The 21,462-nt window shown below is 38.8% G+C and overlaps 1 long non-coding RNA gene across 1 annotated transcript; it reads right to left on the bottom strand.

Moving 5' to 3' along the window:
• Positions 1 to 11,941: 11,941 nt before the first annotated feature.
• LOC118111266 lies at positions 11,942 to 14,086 on the bottom strand. Its single transcript, XR_007032800.1, has 2 exons — positions 14,049 to 14,086; positions 11,942 to 12,507 (listed from the first exon to the last, which is right to left on the bottom strand). It is a non-coding gene; the product is annotated as an uncharacterized LOC118111266 (long non-coding RNA).
• Between the last annotated feature and the right edge of the window lie 7,376 nt (positions 14,087 to 21,462).

The following is a 21,462-nucleotide window of genomic DNA, read 5'->3' as shown; positions in this document are numbered from 1 at the left end:
ATCCTTTGATATGAACCTAACTATAATACTATTAACAGTTAAAAAGCAAACAAGAAGATCCCACAGATATTAATAAAATATATCATAATAATAATTTAAATAAATAATAGTAAATATGTTACAGATGAGAAAAGTGTAAAACGATAAAATAAAACACTGTAAAATGCAAAAAAAACCAGAAAAACTATTATTAATCAAACTATTGAGAGAGTAAAATAAAAAGGAAAGTTGATAAAAATACTTTTATACAGCCTGAAAACTGTAATTTCACTTGATGAATACGGTGTCAGTAGATTAGTGACTGGTTCTTATTGGGATCTGAATGCACAGCATTTAAGTAAAAGTACAAAAGTTGAAGCATTGAAGGGATAGTTCATCCAAAAATGAATTTATGAGTCTACTCATAAATTCCTGGAGTCTCAGGAGTTAACAGTGTTGCAGCCAAATACAATACAATTGAAGTAACTGGTGACCACGTATTCAAACTTAAAAAAAACCCAGAAAAAATAAACATGCCTCCATACTGCTCCTGTGGAGTCATCCAAGTGTCTATAAGACCCAACATTCAAATTCAACTCGAAACAACATCATTTACTCCATGTTTTTAGCCTAAATGTCCTTTGATATCGCTACTTCCGCTAGCATCGCTACTTCTGGTAGTGGGCATTTAGGCTTAAATGGCCTTGTTTCAAGTCGAATTTGAATGTCGGGCCTTATGGACACTTTTTTCAGGTGAGTCCTGAACAATCCCTTAGTTATGCTGCTATAGGTCTAGACTGCTATGGGAACTCCCATCATGCACTGAGCACGTCCCCCCTTCTTTCTGTCTCTGCCCCACATTTATTTCACTACATGTCTCATCGGGAACAGTGGGAACTGCTGGGTGTCTCTATAATTTAAAGGTCTCGACCTTCTATGTAAAGTGCCTTGAGATAATGTATATTATGATTTGGTTCTATACAAATAAAGTTGAATTGAATGGAAAATGGTCTGTAGCGCTTTTCTAATCTTGATGACCACTCAAAGCTCTTAACAGTACAGTTTTTCCATTGACCCATTCACACACACATTCATACATATACTGTATGTGCAGCACTTTCTCTATCACAAATCATTCATACACTGCTGACATAGCTGCCAGTGGCAATTTGGGGGGTTCGGTATCTTAGCTCAGGGTCTTTATGACCCATTATGGAAAGTCTACGATCCAGTTTATACCTCATAGAAGAGACTGAAAGTGAATGTGCCTAAATACCGACCAATTCTTATTTAGACTATGTCTCGTGCAACTCACCAACAAGTACAGCACCGAATCACTGGAACTGCTCTTTAAAACGTATGGTTTATAAATACAAATACTTGTGATTTAAGGAGGAGCAGCAGCTGACAGGGATCCTGTACTGTGACTGGAACACCCCCTGCCATAATAATAGAGTATGAAATCAGCTCCACAGGAGACTAGTGCTGCTATGTCACAGTCCTGGGGCATCACTTATAAAACAGGATCTGTACTTTGTGCAATGTGCGTATGCAAAAAACCTACACGTACGCACACTCTGGAGAGCCTAGTGCTGTAAATCCCTCATGAATATTCATGTAGATATTGTTCCTGTGCTGAATGGAGGCAGTGTTACAGACAAAGTGTGAGGGCTGACGGCTGCAGCAGCTGATAATGCAGCAAACAGGACATATTCTGAGATAAACCAGAATGTTCAGACATGGAGGTGGTAGCCTTGAAGTCTATGTTTTACACCAGCGGAGGCACAGAGACTCACCTCTTGGTATTCATTTTTATACTAATTATATGTGGTATGAAGTGTGTTAATTTTGGTCATAATTATTATGAATTAAACATGAGACAGGCATTTCTTATTTGTCCAGTGTCATCTCTTTATCGTGTTTTTATAGTTTCCTTATCATCTTTTATGTAGTTTACTTATTTATTTATTCTTATTGTCCTTTTACTGCTTTTATGTGATGTGACATAGTCTCATATGTATTTATTTTATTTGGCTTTTATTGTCACATTGCATCCTGCCAATTGTTATTTCTCTTGTATTTGCTTTTTTTTTTGCTTTGCTGTCAAAGCACTTTGCAAACTCTGTTTTTAAAGGTGCTAAATAAAAATGTTTATTATCATCATTAGTATTATTATACATGTATGATGCCTCTCATATTTAATTTCTGTCATCTGGCTTCAGTTCACCACCTAACCATCTTCATAGCCAATTTCCTACATCTCTAAAATGTTCTTGAGTTCCAGTAGGTGAGCACATTGTCTTGTAAACTTTGTTTTGGTGAATGCCTTCTTCTCCAGGCCCGGCTTTGTGAATGCAGCATTATTCATGAGACTCCTGGTTAGAAACAAAACCCTGCTGAGCAGCACAGTCTGATTAGCCTGCTGCATTAATGAGAATGTGGAGATTAATGATGGGTGGGGGCCAGGGAAAGCTCCAACGATACTTCCTACAATATAGATACGCACATGCTGCAGCTCACACACTCAGCAGACAACAATACGCCAGCGCTCAGTGCTCATTATGTTCATATGGGTACACAGTGTACTAAGTGAGCAGGAGCTGGGGGGGTGGGGGGGATGGGAGCGGCAGATATTGTTGGTGAAATGGAGCTAAAAGGCGGGGTAATTGGGGACCTGCTGGAAACAGCTGTGACATGAACGCTAAGCAGCCAATAGGAGAGCACGAACCCTCGATGTCCAGAGAAAATAGTGGAGAATCAGAGGCTCTACTGGAACAAGACATGGTCTAATGCACACGTTGAAGTGCATTCAGGGTGTGTCCACATCAGATCCACTCTGTGTCTGGATCATGCTTTAAAAGGGTTGTACTCTTAAGTCTCTTAATTAATCATGGCTGTGTTCTGGGCATAACACACAATAAACCAATCACAGGGTCCTTTCCCATTTCCGTCAAAGCCAGGTTGCACCCGGGAAGACTGATGTTTATAATGCTGGATCTGTCAGGAAATAAGAGAGCTCACTTTCTTACAGGCAGATTATCTGTGTACCTGTGTGTATATTTAAATGGGTTTATGTGGTCTTATAATTGGAATTTAGTTGTGTGGTAATAAATGAAATTATTTTACATATTATCTTTTTTATTTTCCAAACCAAATAAAATATGATTTTCATTTATACATCATAATAATTATAATAATCTTAATATAAACAAATATATATATAATATAAAGATAATGAAAATCATATATGAAAACAAAAAAGATCAAATATGTTGTCTCAGTGTTCACAGTAGGTTTATGAAAGCACTCAGGCAAATTTGAGACATGGACGTTCACATGCGCTGCACTCGGAGGATATGCTGGTGTGTTTTCAGGCCGACAGCCAAAGAACAACATGTTCTTGAATGTATAGAGCAGGAAGGAGGGGCTCAGCTCACAGGCACTTCTCTAGTGTCAGTGCACAAGTCAGCAAACGCTGCCCCTGACATCTGTTAATGTGACTACAACACTCATATATATTCAGCAGTTTATATATAATTAACATCAATGCATTATTCCCTGGGAAGGTGGTGGAAATGTAATAAAAAATCTCACCCTTTGTCTGGAACTTTGCCAAAATGTAATGTTTTCTTTCTTTCTACTTTTTCTCGTGGAAATCTGTTGAATATACTGGTAGAATAGTCGAAAATGAAATCTACAATAAAGTCAGACAAAGGTGGGTCTTGTGTTTGTTTTTAAAGTGTCAGCATCCTTTGCTGCCTTAGGTCTTCAGAAACTGTTTCAGAGACGTGTACCATCGTATTGAGTTTAATTAAAAGACCACAACCAGAGAACTGAGGGTCCTGGAGGTAACAGGAGCTCTGATCATCTCTCTTACTGTGAGCTGTCATGTAGGTGACTCCCTGTGACCCTCCTCAACCCCACTCACCTCAAGTCTTCACATCCAGAGCCCTGGTCTCCAGAGGGAGCTGTGCGGAGAGATCAAAGGCATGAAGTAACATCATGTGAGACCTTTTACCTTTAGCCTCATTTCCCCTTGGCTGGGAAAACAATCCAACTGATTAGATGTTAGCTCAGCAAACAGCAACACGTGTGGATGAGTGATGCATCATGCAGCTGTGCAGATTATCGTCAATTTACAGAAATAACATCTCTCAAAAAAACGTATGGATTTTAAAAACATACGTTTTATTATGTAGCTCAAGGCCATTAGATCTATCAGCTATAATGATGATCACCCCAAGGCTGACATCTGGAGACGTGGCACAATCACGTCGGTTCAAAAGTTCCAGAAACGTGATCAGTCAGACAGACGGGTGAGAACAAAGTGACCATTTAGCCATACGAGATTTAAATGAAAATATTTGCAGGTCATTCGAAAGCCTGAACATGTAATGTCTATAATAATGCAGGTAAAATTGGTCAAATTTGCCTTTGGCACATAAACAATGCAGCAGAGATTCTTTGGTCTGACGCGCTCAGAACAGCAACAAATGCCGCAGTGTTCAGGTGAGGGCTGGTGCAGCAGGCTGAGCCAGGATGTAACGTATTCATTTGGCTGCGGAGATCACATGTTTTTTTAACCGGACATTGACACCGGCCTCGGCCTTTATCACCAAAACCCTGACATTTTCGTCTGTGTTTTCTGTGTCAATGTCTCTTCTTTTTCATGCAGAGATATTTCTTTTCATTTAGTTTTTATCATTTTAGCGGCTGTCACTTGCTTAACATAACAAACGTCATCACACTTTTAGTTTTAAAGCGGTTGCCATCCACCTTCATCCCAGAAAATCACCCACTGTGTGTACCACTGTCCATGGAGAAGCTCAAACTGCAACTTGTACAACACTGCTAACAACATGAAGTACACCTTCCACCTTGAGGGGGGACCCTGAGTCTACCAGAGAGAAATTCACACATTGTCTGTGTGTGAGTGTTATTCTCAGGTATTAATGAAACTACCTGACCAGGTACAGAATTAAGAAGGTACCCTCACATTGAAAACTCAATAGGAACAGGCCTGCTGCTGTGGCTGTTTTTTGGTATCTGGTTTATTTACATTAGCATATATCTTCAAAAACACATTGTTCCTCTTCAGTGTTAATTAGAAATGGTCAGTCACAACTGGAGCAGAACAATCTTCCTCCCAAACAGAAATGAGATAACAGAAAACACTGTGGGAGGAGGCAGCATTGGAGTCTAATTCAGGTTCACGCAGTAAAGCCTTACGCTGTCACACCATTTTTGTGTTGCTCTACTCGCGCGAGCACAACACAGCCCCTGATATACGCCCGTTCTCCTCCAGAAAAGAGGCTAATCTCATCACGCAAAAAATGTTTGTGGTGTGAACTCACCATCAGAATATGCTTTCTTAAAACCGTACTAAATCTGATAATGGAATTATTAATACATTTATCATGATCAATTCACTATAGATCAAGGACGTACAGCCGATTGTAAGTCTTCCATTCCATCCATTATGAATGTCAGGTTACAAACATCTTCCTTGGTGGGTCATCTGTGTTGTGAGGCTGTTCAGAGACTGTCGCTGAAAATAGTCACTGCATCATATGATTTATTAATCTTCACTTATTCCATTAGGTTCTGTACCTTCAACCACGCTTTCTCTAATGTGGTGAGTAAGAGATTTTGTATCTTCACCATTATACAAAGCAAAAATAATGTTCTTAATGTGCTGTTTGATATAGATTAGGTGATACTAAGTGGGCCTAATGGCTTCTCTGCTTCTATTCAGGATTCATCTCCACAAACAAGCATCCTGTACTTTAAAGGCAACATCAAAGTGTCTTGAGTATGTTTTTAGAGTCATTCAGTGAAAAGAGATGGGGAAATTAATCATGTTGTTTAGAGGTCTCTGTTTACAGGTTGCTTCTGTTGAAAATGTCACCTTTAAACATGAGACTGAAAAACAGCCTTGTACATGTGCAGCTCTCTCTATATTTATCAAAGTGCTTCATTAGACCAAGAGTGGTAATATTCTTTAAAACTTGTAGACAATCAAGAGAATCGTTGAAGGTTCTGCCTGCAGGACACCTGACAGTACAGGGGTCTGGAACACTAAATCAAATTCTTGATTAAACACTGCTAAACATACACAATACAAAGTCTGGACTGCTTTGTAAAATCTGCAAACTATTACATTTAAAATGTGCAAATTTCATTTTAACTTCAAGAAGAGATTTATTCATCAAGAGCTGACAGGAGACCAGATATGACCCCAGGCCAGTAATCCCATGTCCACACATTGTACTATATGAGTATTACACAGCATGGTTAAGTACATATTTCATATATAAAGCAATGCATAATATTTAAAATTGGCCAAACTGAATACTAGAAAGTCTTCAAAACGTATTCAACTCAGTTCAATTTTATTTGTATAGCACCAAACCATTAAAACATTAGCTCAAGGTTTACATAGTCAGGTCAAGACTATAAAACATTATAGAGCACTGACTACTGTGGAAGACACCTCTACAACCAGGCTCAATGGGGGCGGCCGTCTGCCTTGACCCTTGACCCGTGAAAAATGGTGGAGAGAGGGGAGGTATAGTGGAAAAGAGGGGAGAGAAGAGAGAGAGACCTGGCTTTGTCAGACTGGTTTATTTAATAAAAATGTTATAAATGATAGCAGCAACAGTTATAATAATAAAAAATAATAACAATAACAATAACTATTCAGAGTATCAGAGAGAAAGAAAGTGGGAGAGACACGCACACACACAGAGAGAGAGAGAAAACATATGACTATCATCTGAGAATCTGCCTCACTTAATTTTTTCAATTTACTAAATTAATGTAGCAGTGAGAAATTTGAGTTATTTTTAGTTTGGTAATTGAAAGTTTTTGTCCATGAAAACTAGGAAATAATGGATTCACACTCCTCAGTAAATACAGTTGTCCCTGTTCGTCTGCTCACATGTTCAACCTCTCTTGCCTTAAACAAACCTTTTAATAACATAGCAGGCCAAACACACTTCGGAGTTTTGTGTCTCCAGCAGTCTGGGTGTCCTGTCAGCTGTAGGCAGCTCCAGCTTTGAACAGAGCTGTACACCAGCTTCCGGTCTGACCAAATCCTGACAGGCCTAAATGATAGTTCCAGTTTTCACAGAGCCTTAAAGACAAAGGACTTTAAAGAGAAATTGGATTCATTGATTTACCTTTGTGTGCAAAGGAGGGAAAGTTGAAGAAATGTGTGACGAGCTGTGCAGTGGTGGTGGTGACGAGAGGGTGAGAACACAGCAGGAGATCCTCCGCAGGAAGGAAGAAGAATCTCCTGCTGTGTGATTCATGTGTGAAAGGAAAACCCAAAGAAAGTCCGGACCCAGATCACTGGACATCCTCTGGAGTTCATGTCTGAACACGGAGTTTGACAGCTGAGAGATGATTGGCTCACAGAGGTTGTGCGTGAATCTAATTGGTTTGATTTAATTTTGTCCATCACTCTAAAATATTTTTGAAAGGGATCTTTTAATGGCCATTACAGACCGCAGGAGTGATTACAAATCAACAAATCAATCTTTTTGGAAAGAAAGTAATTTAGCATGTATTAACCAAGACGTGAAACTATTCCTTTAAAGATCAACAATTTTAGAAACACTGAAGCACTCAGAACTTAATTTTCTGTGGGCATGGCGAAAGATACACATTGACAGAAAATACCAGATGAATTGGCAAAGGAGCTTAACACATGGCTCAACAACAAACAAACAAGCTGCAGTGAGCTGCTGTCTCAGACCAGGCTGACCCACTTCCTCCAGGGCAGCACGTGGCTGACACGCTGAGATCTGTCGTCTGTTCCTCACAGTGTGTCTGACTGAGGAATCAGATGTTCTGTCCTCAGATCAGCAGCTGCCATTCATAGAAACACTCACACTGTCACTGGATATCTGCTATCTTCTTATTGATCAAAGCACTGGGGATGTTTTGGGTTTGATGTGTAAAAAAGTAAAAATCAATGATCAGTATAAGCAACAGAAAACTGCATATTCAGTAAGAAAATGTTTTTTATTGATGTGTCTGGTTTATCACAAAAACTGCTAAATGAGGTAAAGTTGCACCAATGAAATATCAAGTTAACAGCTGAAAAATGACCTATTTACATTTTATATCCTGTTGGTTCACAATAATAATAATAATAACAATAATAATAGATCAGTCCAAAAGACCGCTTCAAGTCTTTGTGTAAAGACATGTAAATTCATCTTTTGGACAAAGTTGTCTCAACCTGGACGGGTCAGAGAAATCCACACTCTCATTTTTTCCCCCTAAAATCTCTTGCAGCTCAACACATTCTCCACAACATCATCAGCACACCACTAATTATCATCCGAGGTTTCCTCCTTTTTGTCGCCAGAGCTCAGCAGGTGTCTTACTTGCATTGGACCAGAGACTGTGGGCTCCTCGCCTCATCTACGTTCCTCACCTCACCTTAGTTTACTCAGTTTATTTAATTTGATTCGACACACACTAAACAACTGCACAAAGATAGGCAGTATCTATTTAGAAACCTGTCCAAAACAGAAATCTGAATATTTGAGAAGGTAGGTTTTGGAGAGAGGATTTTGGATATTTACACTTCATAAATCAGAGAATAGGCTCCTGTCACAAATTGGTTTATGAGCTACTGTGGTCAGGGAATGGGAAAAAAACTATTTTGTGAAATCAGCCTTTGAATAAATATTATTAATTGAATAAAGACACAAATAGACGAAGTGAATTGTAAATATATATATTTATATATATAGATGTGTATTTTGGACGTTTTTTCCCATTAGCTTTAAAACAGACATCATATAGAAGCAAATAGACCAAGATCTCAAAACTGAACAGATTTATTATTTAATGACTAATATGTGTAATATGTGTAAAGATCCTCTAAACTACTGTATATCAATCAATCAATCAATCAAATTTTATTTGTATAGCCCATATTCACAAATCACAATCTATATATATCTATGTATATCTAAGCTTTCTCTATATGCATTCTCACACAGTTAGACTACTCTATATGTGAGATCCTCATGGGGTAGAGTGGGTCACCCACCAACCAGAGGGTTGATCACCAGCTCCTCCAGGCCACAGAGTGTGTGTCCTCAGGCACTGAAACCTGATGTCTGTGCTGGAAGTGTGTGAGTGTGCATTTGGAGCCGACCTGGGAAGTTACTTTGAGAATCTCTGCATTCATCAAATTAAAAAAAGCCTGGTGGAAAAGACAAATCATACCCAATAATATCAACTCACATGTCCAGGTATAGAGAAAAGGTCACAAAATAAAATTGTATGAAAAATAAAGAGTCAGTTTTAGTCAATTTCATCTGAATATGTGATGTGACTCTGAGTTTGACCAAATATTTCCCAAAGTATTATTCAAAGTGATGTATCGTTAAACTGTATGTGTAAAACGTCTCTGAGCTAGAAACTACAAGATCAACACGTCACTGACGTGTCACCATACATCCCCGGCAGTTCAGCTCATGATCCAGGTCACCGCATTATTTCTCACCCACTCTTCACTTCCTGACCTGTCTCTGTCCGACCAACACTCAGGCTGGAAGTGTGCACAGGTATACATAGATGTGACTAATCCTAATCCACAGGCCTTTAATCTGCTGTGAGAACAAACTGTGGACGCAGTCAGCCTCAACATAGCCCCGCCTGGCCCGACCTGGCCAGGATGATGCTCCTCGATAATCTTTCCGTTGAGGATGACACAGCAGGAAAAGGAGTCGGATTATACAGCCCTCCAAGCTCACATGTTTTTCTAGGATGCATGCTTTTTTGTCTTTGTATTGTCATCATGATGTCCTTTCTTTTCCATGATGTTTTCCTTCTGTTACTTTTCACAACACAATTATGCATTCCATTGTAAGTTTCACTTCATCTATCCAATTTGTTCATGTCCATCAAGGTCCTGCAAACAATCTATGGTTGTCCACACTATCGCCACCACCAATGCACCAACTCCACATCTGCACATATACAAATTCATATACATATACTTACTTTCACCTTGTTAGAGGTGGTGACATCAGCTCATTATTGTTCTATTTATAAATCAAATGTTTGTGTAAGTGTGTGCGTGTGTAAGTCATATCTACTGCGTAGGATGAGTGAATTGTTTCAGTTTGTAAAAGGCTGTCAGCATGTACACGCTTGACATTTTTTTAATAATTAAAAATGTATAATTTAGGAACATTTTGTAGTATTGATAGATTTTTTGAGATATTAGGAGACAGTAAGTGGAGGGACTGTCTTTGTCAGTCTGCTACATGGTTGGAGTCGGATGAAGGAGGAAGGGGGTGCGAAAACGCGGCATTGGAGGTATCGTCATAGGAGGAGCTCATCATATGTGTGAGGAATTTCTGCATCCGAATGACTCATTTACTCCAGTCTGCTTCCTTCTGATTTTTTGGCTTAACTTTAATATGCATATATACCCATACCTTATACTTTTCAAATACTGTATACTCTAACAGCAAATACCCTTTCTACAGTAAAAGAAAATGACACCAACACCAACCTCAGCATCATTACAACTGGAAACATGAAGCCTTAAACTGGTGTGTGTTCCAAAGACAAATGCTCTCGTATTTGCTCTTCAGCAGAGTTTGGCATCCAATAAGCAGCTTTAACAACACACATTCTGACATAGCGTGTTTCACAGACACGTTTTGTGGTGATTGAACAAACAGCTAAGAAGCTGAAAGCCCATTCAGAAGGAGAATTAGTGCAGGAGCCATGTTGCTGCTGTGGAGCTTCTGCAGCCAGACGATGTCAAATTGATCTGAAGTGTCAGTTTGTCTCCAAGAACCGTCACAAAGAGGATTAATAATATGGAATGGATACTGAAAAACTTCCATTGGTACTTTACTATTTTGCTTACATATGTTACCACTGCGAAATATTATTAGTGATCATGGTGTGAACTATCATTGTTATGCTGATGATACTATCCGTAGCGCCAGATGACTCTGATGCTCCAAACCAAGTTATAAATTGCCTCTTCAGGGTGGAACAATGGATGAGAAACAATTTTCTCAAATTTAACAAAGATAAAACAGAAATTCTTGTACAAAAGATTATTTGCAAACTTGGAAGTCTGGCACATCAAAACAAATCAAAAGTAAAGAACCTGGGTGTTACACTTGACTCAGAACCGTACCTCACTCTGAAAGTTCCCAAAAAGGTGACTCATGCTTTAATACTTTCTCGCCTGGACTACTGTAATGTACTATATTCAGGATTACTGAAAAAAATCCATTTATCGACTACAACTTGTTCAAAATTCAGCAGCCAGGGTTTTAATGAGAAATAGGAAGAGATCACATTACTCTGGTTTTAGCATCTTTCCACTGGGTTCCAGTATCACTGAGGACTGATTTTAAAATGTTCCAAACCATTCCCTCAGGTCGTCTGCCACAGGCTTGCTCAATATCCCCAAAACAAACTATAAAAAGTTTGGGGAAGCAGCTTTCTGTTGCTTTGCACCAAAGGTTTGGCACAAACTCCCTAAACACATCAGACAAGCTTCTTCTGTTGATAGTTTTAAGAAACAACTCAAGACCTATTTCTATGATCTTGGTTTTAATTAATTTACTAACTTTAATAACTTTTTCAACACCATTGTCTCTTTGTATTTTTTTTTAATTTTTTTTAAACTTTTACTAGTTTTATGTTTGTTTTTTAAAATCCTAAGTCTTTGTTTTATTGCTAACGTGTTCTTATTGATCATTCTTATTTCATGTCCTAAATTTTATTATAAAGCACTTTGAGCTGCATTTTATGTATGAAAGGTGCAGTATAATACAATTTATTATTATTATAATAAAAACTGTACTATTGATAAAAAAAGCACAAAAACAATAACAAAATATATGTATTCAATAATTGTGGATGGCCCTCAAAGGATGTTATAAAAATTGCAATGGCCTTTGATAAGAGAGTTTCGCACTTGTAATTTATATCAACCATTTTTACAAGGAATTAACAAGGTAATATTATACATACTGTAACATTATTACAATATGCTGTGCATTAAACATGAGCATCAAACATTTAACATCAGAAAAATACATGTTTTAAAGAAAACTCCAGCCGTTGGTTTACACTTAGAAAAACTAAAAAAACACAATTTAAAAACTATTAACAAGCAAAACATAAACAGCAAAATAAAAAAATATATATTTCAAATGAAATTAAGGACATGAAATTTTAAATAACGTCAGAACACTGTTCAGTATGTGAATAGTACCACTACACCTACTGACAATATTTGACTGGATTCCTTAGGTGCAGACATACAAGTCTTTCACAGCCCAACAGTTGTTTTGTCTGTGTGCGTGTTTGAGCGGCAGCACACAGTGTTCAGTACATGATGTCCCACATTACAGCTCTGTGTCCTCAGCCTGGAAACCTGATGGCAGCACAGGCAGCATGTAGGGAGCAGTGCTGCCCTCTGTCTGTCAGCACAGGAAGGACCACAGCTTCTCTCCCAAGCTGCTCCTACCGTTGGTGGATAAAAGGTTCAGGAAAGCGCAGGGTTGGAGTGCTGAATAGATCTTACCACTGTTGTTAACTATAACTATTAATTAATTACAGCTATGGACCTCTCAGAGAGTGTCAGGTACTTCCCATATGTTGGATATGAAATGATTACCTAATTGGGTTTTCAATGAAATCTCATATCAGTGAATTATAAATAATAACAAACTATATTTTTAGCACCTTTCAAAACAGAGTTACAAGGTGCATTAATAATAATAACAATAATAATACATTCCATTTATATAGCGCTTTTCAAAGTTCTCAAAGACGCTTTACATAGTGGGGGATAAATTAGTGAAACTATCAAAATACTCTTTAAAATCAATAAAAAACGCAAAAAAGTCCTGTATATTAAGTAAAATATGAAATCATAAAAAATAAACAGAATAAAAACGTGGGGTGGGGGGGTTTAGCTGGGAAAGGCAAGTCTGAAGAGGTGGGTTTTGAGGGCCTTTTTGAAAGATAGCAGTGTGGGGGCGTTTTTAATGTTGGGTGGTGATGAGTTCCAGAGAGGTGGGGGCGGCGCCCTGTCACCCCAGGTTTGGCGCTTGGTTCTGGGGACCTGAAGGAGGTTGGCATCAGCCGATCTCAGCTGTCGGGTGGGGGTGTGCTCTGGGGAGGAGGGTCTTAGGTAGTGAGTAGAATTTTGAAGTTGATCCTGTATTTTACTGGGAGCCAGTGAAGGTCAAGGAGGACTGGGGTGATCAGTTGATCGGGTACTGGTAAGTAGGCATTAAAGTTTAAAATTAAAAAATTATAGATAAACAATAGGAAAACATTTTAAAGACAAACAGAATAAAATAAAACATTATAACATATATAACAGTCGATAAGAAGAGTGGATACAGAGTTTGTCAGACAGATGTCCTCAGGGAGACTGCTCCAATGAAAAGGTCTGGACACCTCTGGTCCTCAGTTGGGACTGAGGAATGTGAGCAAGGCCCTCACTGAGGACCTGGTACGACCGGCCACATATGGTGTCAACAGATCTGAAATGTACTTAAGTGCAATTCAAGAACAGACCTTAAAAGTTCTAAAGTTTCCTGGAAGCCAACGAAGAGAAGCTAAAATTGGAGTCATATGCTCTGTTGTAGCAGACTTGGTGAGGAGTCAGGGTGCTGTGTTTAGAATGTGCTGACCTTTATGTAAACTCTGTTGGCTCAGGCAGGTGAAGAGAGAATTGCAATAATCCAAACAAGAGGAAATGAAGGGGTGAATGACAATCAACAGTTTCTTCTGGATTAAAACATGCTGATCTTTGAAAGTTTCCTGAGCTGCAGAGAAAATGACTGGACTGCGTTGACATGATTATTTAGGGAGAGGTCATTATAAAAGGTAACACCAAGATTTTTACATTTACACCCATGTTTTGGGACAGAGACCCCAGGTGCTTGAAGGTGGAGGTATTGATTGTCAGCACCAGTAGTCATTACCTCGGTCTTGTCAATATTTAAGGGATAGTTCACCGAATAATGAAAATTCACTCATTATCTACTCACCACAAGGGGTGGGTGAAGTTTTTGAGTCCACAAATCAGTTTCAGGGGTAAACAGAGTTGCGGGCAAATCCAATACAACTGAAGTAACTGGTGACTCCTTATTCATGATGTAAAAAACAAAACACAGAAAAAACCCATAACAAGCCTCCATACTGCTTGAGTGGTGTCATCCAAGTGTCCGGAAGCCCCGACGTTCACCGTGTTTTAGCCTAAATGTCCTCCGATATCCTCACGTGCACACCGTGTCGTGACTCGCTGTGGCAGATAGATCCTGTGTGTGCTCACCGCCCTGATTGTACTCATCTGTGTCTCATTATCCCCTGATTGTCTGGGTACCCTGTCTGTCTCCCCTCAGGTTGCCAGTTCGTTGTGTGTTCCTAGTATCGCCTTGTTCCAGCATTGTTTTCTTGTGAGCTTCTCAGTGTATGACCGTTGCCTGTTTTCCTGCCATTGCCCTTTTTGCCTGATTTCCACTGCCCAATCTACTGAACTCTGCCTTGTCAGCCGTGCATTTTTGGGTCCTCCATTCCCTTCGTTCGGATACACTAGAAACACTGCACACGAGTTCTATACCAAGGGCACAAGCGTTAGCACCGCTACTTCCGGTAGAGGACCTTAAGACTTAAAACATGACGTAAATTTGAATGTCGGGGCAGTATGGAGGCATGTTATGTTATTTTTCTGTTTCTTTACGTTTGAAGAAGGAGCCACCTGTTTACTACAATTGTATTGGATTTGGCTGCAACACCGTTTACCCCTGAGACTAAAAAAGTGTTTTGTGGACTCAAACACTTCACCCACCCCTCCATCGGCATAGTGTTGAGAAGATAATGAGTGGATTTTCCTTTTTAAGTGAACTATCCCTTTAAGCTGCAAGAAGTTTTGGGCCATCCATAATTTATATCCAGGATACAGTCATTAAAAGAGAAGTACAGTTGTGTGTCATCTGTATATGAATGGAAGTTGAGGTTTTGTTTGTGGATGACACACCCCAGGGGGAACATATATAATGTAAACAGGAGAGGTTCAAGGACAGACTCCTTTAGCTGAAATGGAGCTGACCCAGGTGTCATCACATGACCTTCAAGACCACATGACCTCTGCAGTCAAGCGGGAGAAAGGTTGGGGACTGGTTTTCACGTGACCATCAGATGAACATCAGAGATCTTTGAACAGTGACAGGTTTTTCATCTCAACCCACAAGTAACTTCCTGCTATAACATAACCAAACTTACATACTCTGGTCACGTGATGACAACCGAGCAAAATCCTCATCTACTGAACCGATTGCATGAAATTATTATATGCAGAACATTTGTCTCTAAGACTTAAGTTTGATATTCAAGCCTTTCTTTTTTTCATTTTGACACATTTAGAGGTGAATGTCATTTGCACCATTTCCCTGATATTCAATTCAATAAAAATCTGTTTTATAGCGGCAAATCATGACATACAGTATCTCATAGTAAGGTCAAGACCTTAAAAAATAATAGAGAAACTGAAAGTTTCCACAACGAGCAAACTCTTTCTGTGGAGAGAAGAAAATTCCATCATTAACTAGGAGAAAACCCTAATCACCCACTGGAACACAAGGGGTGATCATAACCTTACACCACCACGCTCAAAACATACCCACAAGGTCTGAGGGCGTTGTAAAGGAACAACAACATATCCTCTTGGATGAGAGGTGAAACGTCCTGAAGAAACATAAGCAAGTCTGGTTGCCTTCGTACACTTGTCCAACTTCTGAAGATACCATGACCTAGATGACTGAGAATCTTCACAGACAACTGGAAGAAACCTCTAGAACCAGACTCAATGTCAGAGGGCCATCTGCCTCGACTGGTTGGGGTGAACGGAGAAAAATGGGGGAGAGAGGTGAGTGGAAAAGAGGTGAGAGAGATTCACCTGCTCAAGACCAGAAAACATATGAGTGTTTCAGGGTTCTCTTCCATATAGTGCTTACTCATCAGATACTCCATGTTATTAATAGTTGATGATTAAGTCCACAGGAAAGCCGAAAATTATGCTGTACTAAATTACGTTTATGTTTTCAGCCTTTCCATCTTTGTCCATTTTAGCCGTGCTGGCAGCTTGTTGAGGCTGCTCTGTTGGTCTTACATCCCCTCAGTCGAGGCTGAAATCTTTCTAATTGAATAGATTGCACTGAAATTCGGTTCACACGTAATATATCAGTAACCAAATGTTCTTGGAAGTGGTTCATTAGGGAGTAACAGCGACTCTGCTGCTGCTGCTATTGTGTTCAAAGAGTCCTGAGAGAACAAACTGTTTCACCCACATGTCATTTAGGGCAAGGACACTGAATTACTTTAATAACCCCTCAGGAAACGCAGGTGAATTGTAATTGTGAAGTGTAGAAAACCTCCAACTTGAATGTTGTGGGGACATATTTGGTGTCTGGTCCAGAGAATTTTTAACTAAAATGTCATTGATGAATGTACCCACACACATTAACTTTGCATGCAAAAACATTTGCGGTATGTCTTTAATACAAGAAATGAAATACTATATGCACTCTAAGAAAAACTTGTTCTTCACAAGTGCTCTGGAGAACTTTTGAGTGATCTGGGGAACCTTTTCTCGCTAAAGAGCCTTTTCTTGCTGTTTATGGTTCTTTGTGGAACTGAATTCAAGAGAAGAGTTACTCAAAACACACCTAACTCCACTTTTGGTGCTTTGAAGAAACTTTTCATGTTAAATCACTCTTTTGGAGAGAAGAAGAATGTAACGTCGCCATTTTGTCTGTTTCCTGCCCTCTGGTGTGGAGCTGGAGATCTACAGTCATGGTAAATTCAGTCAAACAATGTGGTGAAATCATATATCTGTGTCTTAGTTAAGTGTGATTAAATTTCACACAGAATCACAGTTTTACCTGATTGTAATGTTTTTTTGTCTCACATCGTTTGATTAAAGAGCGAACTATGCATTAGCTTGCTAGTTAGCGTTAGCCGCGTTAACATTAGCTACGTTAGTGTTAGCTGTGTTAGCTAACATTACCCACGAGCCACCATTCTTGAGGCTGCTAAAGTGAAGGCCATGAACGACACACAATTCAACAAATAATAAAAAATACTGAATTAGTTGCTTTCTCCATGTTTAAGGCTAAGTGTATGATTAATTTAACCCAATAACTGATAGTATCACTGATACTATTTACTATATTTAGTGTTTGTGTTAGGACCAGGTTTTCCACCTCTTTTTGTGCTCTGTGTTTTCCCTTCCCCCACTGTTTCTCCTTTCCAAGGTTCCCCTGTGGCATCGCAGCGGAGAACCACTTTTGGTTCTACCTAGAACCTTTTTTGTATATACATGGGCAGTACTGTGCAAGTTTTCCTTTAATAGTAAGGAATATAAAGTGTAGTAAAGTATAGAGCATTTTTATTTTATTTATTTTGTTAATTTATATCCATTTTCAGGGGTTTCATGTTTCATCAGTTAGATGCACACGAGTTTAATGAAACAAAACCTTCTGTCATCACAGTCAAAGACTGTCCCCTGGTGGCCAATGATCATCACACTGCTTACTGTACACTCATCAGGAACATGGATCAATATGTGATTAAGATGAACTTCTTGACCTGTGATTGAGGTCATCGTCACAATCAAACACTGGTCCTATTAATTGTTCTTAACTGACAGAGCAACAAATGGACGAGGAAGGAGTCAGTCAGGCAGGTTATTAAATATTTCCATGACAAAAATACTGAAGTGTTTTTATGTTAATGAAATATAATTTATTCCTTTTTTTTTTACTGTGGTCTGTTTGAGTCACTTTGCATTGCTTTGTGATGAAAAAATAAGTTTCGAATGAAGGATATTTAAGACCACATAAATTATTAGTTGATAACAGAAATACTATCAAAATATAATATCATTAAAATATCATTAACTTGTAAAAATATCAATATACACTTCCCAGAGTGTGGGAAGCAAGTCTCATGACTGCAGTGCTTACCCTAACCCCTATAGCCAGCCCCCTGTCCTGGATACAAATACAGTTTTTAAAAAGTGCCATGTTGTTTTAGTTGTTTCATACACTTGCAAATTTTTTGTTTCAGCCACTTGTAGCCCGATGCAGCGAGAGGTCAAAATAACAATGATAAGAATCTAATAAACTGCATTTGTCTCAACTTTCCCTACAGGAACCTTTGAAAGAAACTTCTGTCACATCTCGTCGGGCTCCTAAAGTTATGTTTATTTTATGTTTTATTATTCATTCTGCTTGGGCAGAAGAGAGGCACTGCAATCACTGATGACACAACGCAATTCTTATTAAGATATACAACAGCTCCATAAACGTTACACACCGTCTTATACAATTCACAGAGCATCAATGGCTGAGGGAGCTTGGCAATGTGATTCACATGCAGAGCCTTCAATATGAACATGCAAACAGAAAAATGTCTTCCTAAAAATATGGAAGCCACGTTTGACAAGTGGTCGACAATTCAACAGAAGTGAACTGACTCACATTCCTCAGATGCTTGACGATAGCTGTGTCAACACAGAATTGATACAATTATCCCATTTTAGTGCTGTAAATCACAATCAACTGCAGCACGATTTCCACATTTGCTGTCTTTGCGCTGTTCGCACAAATGCTGCCCGACCATCGTTTTTTATGGCGTCATCTTTGCTGTGGCATTACCACTGCCTGCTGGTCTGGAGTGGAACAGCATGTCTTTACTGTCGGTCGTTCATAGCCGACATCAGCAGTCTGTTTTATCTAATCTTTCTGGGTTTAAGACTGCAGTACGATGGCCCTGCAGGTCAAAACTCCATTTGTAGAATACGCAACAATAAAAATTCACCAAACACCACATCATTTTTAAATTATCGACCGTATAGGAGCCTATTTGTTCCTTTAAAAATGTTCCGGGTGCTTTATGTTAGCAAACTGCTGCTCATTTTTATAAGTCTAGTATTTACCCTCTTTTAGCTCTGTTCTGGTTTCTACCACGTTTCTAAAGCTGCTTAAAGCTTCATTATGTTCATCAGCACTGTAACTACTGTCAGTGATAATACTTCACCTCGAGCAACACTTCCTACAGTAAACATGATCCATTGATTTGTATATTAGCTTTATATGATCAGATCAACAGCAGAACAGAAGCAGGTGCTGTGATTCCATCCACTAAGTGGTAACATAATGCAACAACACACAACACATGTGTGTGCAGTGGTGCACTGTACTGACTTATTAAGTGGTAACTCCTCTATACATCTATATATAGTACTAATAATCTATATATTCTTACAGCTAAAACAATAAAATCCCTTTTTTCCATTTGATCTATATAATGGTTCATATACATAATAACATCACAGTCACTAGTAATAGTTTATGACTCACACAGGTGAACAAAACAAACAGGACAAGAGCTCTGTATAAGAGTATTGTGCAAATAGACCTTTATGGATAAATGAATGTAGTTCAGAGCAGGATGTCGGATTGTCAAGTGTAGTTTATAGGCCTGCATAAATTGGACAGGGTGAGTCTTCCTGTTCTAATCCTTGATGTATTGGTCTTTATCTCCACAGCAAATAAAAATAATGCTTTAGATTCAACTGGAGAGACGATGAGCCTGTTTGATTTAGGATGTGGCTAATCTCTGCAGGGCTCTGACAGCTCCCACTGCTGGATATGCTTCATCCTTGAGCCAAGGGATAAAGAGAAATTACTCTGACATATGTTTATGACATTAGACTGTTCTGATTGGATTAACTGTCATTTGTTTTACTGTTCAATAAAGTTAAGGTTTAATCTCAGGTATTTCATATAAAATGTAGGTTGTAGCTCATCTTGAGGCGATGTAATCATGTGTTATTCCATCTCCTTCTACAGTGTTCATATTGTGACTCATTGTGCTCATGGACAGTGACAACAGGATCCAACCAGATCTTGTCTCATGGGATGTTACATGATTCACTCAACACAACTTTGTCAGCCAGTAAAATGTGTGATATCATGGGAGGATGCAGCATTTCTGCTCCAGGATTAAGGCATAACAGATCGATGCACCACACACCACACAGCTTTGCTGAGGTGCAAGTCAGAGGCAGGTTGTTAGCCAGCAACAGGCCCAGACTGGGAGCTTGGTTTCACAACATATTCTTGGAAACAATTTTGTTTTGAGCGTGATGCCTGATTATTTTAAGTTGAAATGATTTTCTCTGGATTCTAGAAGAAGTAGAACTTGAGTCTTGATAACAAATGTAGACTCAATAGTCCAAGCTCCTGAGGAGAGTGGGGATAGCAGGGACAACAACAGCATCTGGTGATGACGCTTCATCTGCCTTGTACTGGGAAGAAAAATATTTCATCTTAAGTTCTCAAAGTGCTTTCAATCATGATGTGAGATGCTTTCAATTAAACACCTGATATCATCATCTTATCAAAACTACCTTTATTCCCTATATTCGCCTTGTGTAAGTCGTTTACCTCAATACTGCTCATATGTGTTGTTGTCACTTGTGTTGTAAACATCTAAATCACAGCTCCCCTATCTGTTAAAGTCACTGCATTTACCTTATGATTGCTGTTGCTCTGGCAAACTGCTGAAATCAGGTAGCAGTCGTGGAGCTTGGTAACTTAAGAAGTTGGGTATGATCATAATGAGGCTGCAGCTGGCACCACCGTCATGAAAACTGTCATTATGAAATAAAAGGTGGTAACATGAATTTAAAAAGTCATTATAAATTAAAAGCAAACTTTTACATTTAGTGTATTTCTATAATATAATAAAACTATTATACAGTCATCCCTCTAATTTTCTTCTCTTCTTAAATATGTAAGTAAACTGATAATGGATGGTTTCCTATACCTAACCTAAATTACAATATGAGATGTAACAATACAGAACATACGATGAGACAGAACTTTAGGAGGAAATTATATGAATTTATTCTCACAGCTGTTTGTCTGTTGGTGATAGTGAGACTTAAAATGCTAGCGGTAAGTTTGAAAGCAAGCAAGAAAAAATAAATAAAAGTGATATTCAATGAAAGCCATTTATATATTCAACACAGTATTCATATGTTTATTCATTTCACAATGTCTTTTTAGTTTACTGAAAGTACATAGAAGCAGTTGATAGCCAGCATTTGCCATGCAGGGTTGGGTAAGTTGTCTAACTCTGTGCAGCTGTATACAATCTCAAGTCTAACTCTCATTAAACTGGTTTAACAGAAGAACCATGACAGGACCAACTCCAACACAGTCACTGTGCTACCAGTGTGTTTTCAACTCTAACAACCATAGTAACAGCCAGTGTTATTCAGATTCATTTCAGAGAAACAGCCCTCCTGACATGTTTGTTGCAGCGTGTCAGATCGTGACACTGTGGACTTGCAAGGGATGACGATCAACACCAAAGGCTATACCACATTTCCTG

Source organism: Hippoglossus stenolepis, chromosome 6, assembly GCF_022539355.2.
Source record: "Hippoglossus stenolepis isolate QCI-W04-F060 chromosome 6, HSTE1.2, whole genome shotgun sequence".
Lineage (NCBI taxonomy): Eukaryota > Metazoa > Chordata > Actinopteri > Pleuronectiformes > Pleuronectidae > Hippoglossus > Hippoglossus stenolepis.
Note: the sequence above shows the minus strand (reverse complement) of the source record. Positions and strands in the feature narration are given on the sequence as shown.